The 7101-nt window shown below is 49.6% G+C and overlaps 1 pseudogene; it reads right to left on the reverse strand.

Moving 5' to 3' along the window:
• Window positions 1-567: 567 nt before the first annotated feature.
• LOC149360894 (uncharacterized) lies at window positions 568-1292 on the reverse strand (annotated as a pseudogene).
• Window positions 1293-7101: the final 5809 nt, after the last annotated feature.

The following is a 7101-nucleotide window of genomic DNA, read 5'->3' on the forward strand; positions in this document are numbered from 1 at the left end:
TGTGCTATTCGAGTAGGCGAAGAGAATACATTTTTCAGGTTAAATGAATGCGTAAGCAGCAAGTAGTCGCATTCATATCCATCATTAAGAAGGTTGATATTGAAATCACCGCAAATAATAAGTGGAGTATTTAAATTCATTAGTGGGTTGATGATATTTTTCATATCAGAGACAAAGTCATTCACGCTCGAGTTGGGAGGCCGGTATACGACACCAATTAGAAGACCACAGCTAAGGTGAGCGAAGAGAGATTCATAAGACTGCTTGCTACATGAACTACCCATAATGCACTGGTAATCAACACCTTTCTTTACCTAAAGGGATACCCCCCACCGCGCGATGTGCGGCACCATGGTAAAGCTATTACATTATATCCTGGTATCTCAGCGGTTTCATAACGAAGTTTCTGTAATTGCAATAACGTCATAAAGGAAGGAGTGTTGTGATGAATAAACAAGAAGATGGTCTAAGTTTTTTCGTATGCTACGGATATTTCAAGGTAAAATGGATATGTTTTCCCTTTATCTCCATGTTTGCTCGATTTGCTTTATACCAACAGCCATTGTGCTATAGAACTTGTTGTAAGCCTTCTAGACCTGTTATGTGAAGAACATGTGAGGTTTCAACCTTTCGCATCAGGATTTTCCCGTCTGACACCCATGCGAACTTCCATTTTTTGTCTTTCTTTGCTTTCAATGCCTTTCCAAGAAGTACTTTGTTTACTGGACGCAGATGCTCATTCACAAAAATTGGCGTGTCCCCCTCAAATCCCAGATGAAAAATGTTTAGTCTTTGCTTCTTTGCAGCTTTCAGGAATGTATCCCGAACTGTACGGGAAATAAATTTCAACATTATATGACATCGATGTCACACTGACTGACTTCAGAGTTCAAGCAATCCGATATTGTTTTCAAGGTGGAGATGAGGTTCTCATTAGCAACCACAGGGACACCCTTTATTTCCAAATTAATTCTGCGACTGTATTGTTGAACTTGAGTCAGCTCCTTCTTTACTTTCTTTCATTCTGATGTCAGATGGTTGTTTGTATTCCTCACTTCTGCATTTTCTGCTTTAGTGGTGGCAAGTTCCTTCCTCATCTCCACCATTTCCAATCTGAAGCCCTCGAACTATTCATTGATCAAGCTCATAGATTCTCTGAGCGGTTTTAACTCGGTTTCAATCACTGTTTTCAGCGTATCTGCTAGTTCAACATGGTTTTCATCAAAAAGAGCAGATAACTCAATCAGGGCCTTTGCCAGTTCCTTTACCGTTGATGGTGGTTTATGAAACATAATTTTCGTCAAATATGGGGCAATCCAGGAGCCAGAGATACTTTCTTTCCTTAGGCAAGAAGAAACTTGCAACACGCACCTGCATAGAAGGAACAGGTGGTTAGTCGCTGTTCGGACTTGCGGCTGCCTGTAAATCTCCAGAATGACGACCGTCGTTGACCAGCGCAGCTTTCTATAGCTGAGCGGTGACGTCAATCCAGGCCAAGGGGGTGTTGCCAGAAGGGTAGCTTGCGCCAACACGTGTGCAGCCGTTGCAGCCGCACAATTCTGTTTTAAGTGCGCACAAAAGTAGTGCGCTGGTTTTTCAAATCAATCCGTCGTTTTACACCTCGTTAAATCATTGCTCAGGAAACATACCAGAGGTGAAACCTCTCACGTATTTATAATTTTCCCAAATATAAGCTTCTTTCGTTGCTGCAGTAGAAAGGAGCACACTCCGCCTCTGCCTAGGTGTCTCTCAATAAGGTTTGACTGCAGTCCTGTACCTCTCGACCTTAACTTCTGTTTCTGCCTTCTCTGGGGGCTTTTTTTGTCGTCATTGGTGTCTGCTGCTGGTGTCATAATCAAAACCATTATCAGCCTGACTACGCCCACTGCAGGGCAAGGGCACAAGTGGCTTTGGCGACCGCACGCGAAGCTCTTTTGAGCCGCTCATTAAAGACTTTTATTCCTTATTCATTGCGACAATGTCCCTGATGGCATAAAGTATAGTCTATAATTACAGATGCACACTGGGCTGTGGAAGGAAGTACAGCAACGCCTGGTGGTGCGGCGCAAAAGTCCTGTCGCGTTTTTGATCTCGGCCTTGCGGAGATCCAAACCAGAGCAGCTGTTTCCACCGGATGGCACGAAAAAAGGTGCAGGTCCAAACCAACTCTTTAGTATCCGTCTCGTAGACAGCAACGGGACAGAAGGGGCAGGCATCGCTGAAAGGGGCGTGATACTGTGGCGGCCAGACCGGAAAACGTTCGTGCTCAAAAAAATCAATAAGTAGAGAAGGTCAGACGTACGATGCCATTTAAGTATGAAGCACAAATATTCGTGCTTACTTGTACGGTCTGAGGGGCTCTGGGGCGCTTTTTATACATTGGAATGCGCGCGCTCTTTTCGAGTCATCTAGATGCGTACGGGTGCAGCGTAAGTGCGCATGACACAACTACTCCTTGTCAGATATGGCATGTGATCTCTATACGATCACTTGTTAAGGACGCAAAAGTGCATAAAAAAAAGTCGCAATTAAAAAAGTTACTTTCCCTCTCGTGACATAGTGAAAGAATGTTAAACATTCAAGCGCATGCTCTGTATACGTTTTGCAATATACTCATAGCATGACAATGTACTTTCTTTGTTTAGCTTTTTTCAAACTGCGCACCTTCCCTTTCAACTGCGCACCCTTTCAACTGCGCCCTTTCAACACAAATATCTCTGATTAAACGCAGCCGTTCTCCACTATTGGGACTTTCTCAGTGCTATAGCTTACGTGGTACCAAGTGCGTTGGTATGCGTAAGTTTTAAGTGAGAGGAAGAATTTCGCCCTGAACACCTTGACGAGCTAAAATTGGTTAGTAAGTATTTAGCTTCAAGGCCACGCCTTCTAGCGAACGGGGTTGAGGAGGCATGGTCTCGGCGTACAAGTGACGCACCAACAGTAAACACACAACAATCCGGTTTATTCCGGATCAAACAGAAGCTTTCAGGGGCTTAGATAAGATAAAGTAGCGGGGGAACACAGCATGCGGTCTAGCCTGTCGAGAGCGCATTTGTCGGACTAGTATGAAACGGGCGCTAAGACGGTAGTGTAGCGAAACGAACGCAGGGAGGCGCGAATGGGAGGCAGAGGCACAGACAAAGGGAGGCTAGAAGCGGCAGAAGAAAACAGGCTGTTCGCGTAAGAGCCACTCACCCCAAAACAGTTATTTCATCTTGGGAGACGCTGCTTCCATCTTCTCTCTTCCTGGTCAGATGCCGCCCCGTCGTCCGTGTACTTCCCAACGGCTCGTCCTGGCCACCCAAAGCTTGACCACGCCCTGACAGAGCTCTCTCCAGAATCTCCTCGCGCGTTGCTTTCGGCGGCCTTATGAAGTCATCGCAAAGCGATGATGTGCTGCATTGCGAGCAGCACTCCTTTCGTGACAAGTTGCGCTGCACCCGTTCGCACCTAGATGACTGGAAGACAGTGCATGCAGTTTGAAAGGATAAAAGGGGGCCGTAGGGCTCCACCCTCTCCCACTACAAAACCGGAAACCTCCCTATGCACCAGGAAAAAAAAAAAGTAATAAGGAAGGGGCAAAAAATTGGCTGTGGCTTAGCTATGGTTAAGCCTGGATATCTCGATGTGAAAAGCTCTCGCTACTTTTTAGCCAGCTCCCAAGCTACCACTTCTGGATCGGTGTTTCTGCGCCGTCCGACTGTTGCTTCTTCTTCTTCTTCCATGGCGAGTGTCTGCCTCCTTTCAAATGGGCACTGCGCGCGGCTGCGGCGAAAGCTCAAACGGTGGCGAGGAGAAGCGGCGGCGCATATGCGCAGTAGCGCGCGGCGGCGGCGAAAGGTCAGGCGACGGAGTCAGGGGCGGCGGCGGCAACGGCGGCCACCTGCCCCATGCGTGACGTCGCTCGGTTTCGCGCTTGCGCAGAAGTGGCAAATATGGCGTCCTGCTGACGCGAAGCGGAGTTGCTATAGTGAAGCTTTTCGCTACAAAAATAATGGCGGGCCGCGGTTGGTTAGGTGCGTGGTTGAAGGCGTCACTGACTCTGGGATGCCCCAGCAGGTAACGGTCAGGGTGGCCGCGGTGGGCGCCGCTTTCGTTCCAGTCCGAACGTGTCATCTTCCTGGTGGGCTACGTGCGTCTGTGAGGTTCGTGAACGACCGCTAGGTCGGCCACGCTCACCGGCCCGGTTCTCGACTACCCTGTGCAATACGAAGACGGTACGACAGCCAAGACGCACGCTTTTTGCGTGCGTGCGTCTTGGCAGGCACGTGCGACGAAATACTCCGTTTGCCCCGCCGCGGTGGCTCAGAGGTTACGGCGCTCGGCTGCTGACCCGAAAGACGCGGGTTCGATCCCGGCCGCGGCGGCCGAATTTCGACGGAGGCAAAAATTTAGAGGCCCGAGTGCTGTGCGATGTCAGTGCACGTTAACGAACCCCAGGTGGTCGAAATTTTCGGAGCCCTTCACACCGGCGTCCCTCATAGCCTGAGTTGCTTTGGGACGTTAAAACCCAATAAGAAAACAAACAAGAACTTCGTTGCCACCGAGAACTCGCGGGGTCGCCTGTGCTTCTTATATTAATTGCAGTGTCGTAGGCACGTGCGGTTCAAGTTCTCTCTGGCCTTCTTGAGGGATGCGACCAGGCGGCTAGCAGGATCCCGGGTATACCTGTAATAATTGGGGGCTGGTAATTCAGAACCATGGCGGCAACTGGCAAATGACAGGGTTAATTGGAGAGACATGGGAGAGGCCTTTGCCCTGCAGTGGGTGTAGTCAGGCTGATGATGATGATGATGGTGAATTCAGTACCATGCGAGAAAGCTGGCTCGATATGAAGCTAGAACTCGCATCCGAGAAAGATAGCTGCCGGATTAAAACCAGTCGACCAGTTTTCCATTGTCCTTGTGGCGAAGGCCATTTCCTGGAATCGCGCGTCCCTGTCCTTATGGCGCTTCGTGAACGCCACCAGGATGGTCTTTCGATTCCTTCTGACGAGCTCTGAGATGTTCTCTTCAGGATGGTCGGGCATCGACACGTACAGCTTTACAAGCGCCAACGAATCGCCTTCCCGTTAAAGTGTCATTGAGGGTTCCCGTAGTACCTGGGGCGGCTGAGGTACCCACAGAAACAGTCAGACTATTGCCCCCTTTTCAAATCAAATTACTATTGATGATGCACGCATGAAAGTAAACAGTGATGACAACCTTTGTTCTGTTTTCGTTGTCTTCAAGCATGTTATTAATTCTTTCGGTGGTAACACAATGCTGTAGGAGTCAACCGCTGTGTCGTGTCAAGTTTTTCTGCCTAATAGAAAGTTAAAGTTTTCTCCCTTGCAACTTCCACGGGCAAAGGGGCAATGATCACTCCTTCGTTACTCAAGTACTGTCTACCCCTCTTTATTTTCTAACTATGCAAATGATTCCATTTTGTTAAGTCTCCGTAAAGAGACAGACTTTTTTTACAGTGTGCGTATGAACACCCGCATCAGAGGAGGGTACTAACTACTCATGTGGCGAAGCTGACATAGGCGATTCCATGTCTATTCCTGCATCACCCGTCGACAACGCCAGAAATGAGACAACAAAGCTTGAAAAGCTTGTTGGGGGCAGAAAATATCAAAGGGGCGTGGTGCCTGCCAGTCGCTTTCTTTAGATTGTGCGACATCTGGTGCACATATGGGACCTTCACCGGTTTTCGAGAATGGAGATCGGGTCCCTTTTGGCGCCTTTTTGGTTTTCCGGAAGGGTTTCTGGGACTGCTGATGTGACCGGTCCCCCACCAACCCCAGGTCTCTTTACGGCAGGCTCCCCTGGACCATTCATATCTGTCGCTAAAAACCCCCTGCAAAAAAAAAACAAAAAACAGATGTGCCCGAAAAAGCCCTGATGTCCCTTCGTGAAAGCCAGTGGGGGTTCCAATGTGCACGAGATGTCGCACAATATAAAGAAAGTGACCGGCAGGCACCATGCACCTTTGATATTTTAGGCCCCCAACAAGCTCTTCAAGCTTTGTTGTCTCAATTGGGGTGTTGGCGAAGGGTGCTGCAAGAAGAAACAAGGCGTAGCCTATGTCAGCTGCGCCAAAGGAGTAGTTTACAGTATCCCCGGAGCGACTGGCCGCTGCCTCAATGGGCGGCTCCAGGAGCACGCAAAAGAAAATTACGGCAAAACCTCGAACCTTGTGCTGCATTTTTCTTCCTTATGCAGCCACGTGGGGAAGGGTGGTTCGATTTGATAACACGAAAATTCCGGGCATTAGTGCCATTGTAAAAGCTCGGCTTTTGTTGCGTTAGCAACACTACGGCAGGTTTTCGCTTCGTCGCGTAGCCGGTGGCCGGCCGGTAGGCACGAATGGCCTTGAACAGACCTCCCCTAGCCCCCGTTTCAGCCGATCTGCGACAGGTGGCCTCGCCGTCGTTGGCGCCGCGCCGCTGCCGCGCGTAGTCACTCGCTCCCGCCGGATGCGTGCTCTCCGCCGTGGTATAGGGTGAGGAGGTGGCTCTTCGCGGGGGTGGCGCTTCGCCTCGGTGGTTGGTTGGTTAACCCAACCAACCAACCTCGGTGGAAATATGTCGTTAGGGAGAGCGCTAAAGAGAAGCAACGGCGACAGGAAAGAGCTAGAAAGAGACAACGCGCTCCAGAGACAGCAGAAGAAGCGCTGCACGACTCGAAAGGCGTCGCAACCAAGGTGCGGCTAGAAGGAGTCGTTCTACTTCTCAGAGTGACTCCAGGCTGACGCCTATGGAAGATTCCGGGATGAGTTCCGAAGATCGTCGGAATGAAACCAAGCGCCAACGACGAGCTCAGGAAACGGATGAACAACGTACAAGAAGGCTCGAAAAACGGCGGGCCGACGCTGCAGCTAAACAAGTCGATGGTGCGGCGGAGGAAGCCAGACATCGACAGAACGAAATTCGGAGGACTCAGAGCGCCAAAGAAACATTGTATTCTGCCATGCCTTTACTACACAGCGGAACACCTAGTTGCACCACAAGCCGAAACTACAAGCGTAGCCATGCAGCTGTTCATAACGCAACTGACCAGGTTGAGCCAGAGCTAAACAACGCCTAATTTTTTCTAATGTCTTCATATTAAAAAACTC

This window comes from Amblyomma mixtum, chromosome 2, assembly GCF_055824585.1.
Source record: "Amblyomma mixtum isolate Tamu chromosome 2, ASM5582458v1, whole genome shotgun sequence".
NCBI lineage: Eukaryota > Metazoa > Arthropoda > Arachnida > Ixodida > Ixodidae > Amblyomma > Amblyomma mixtum.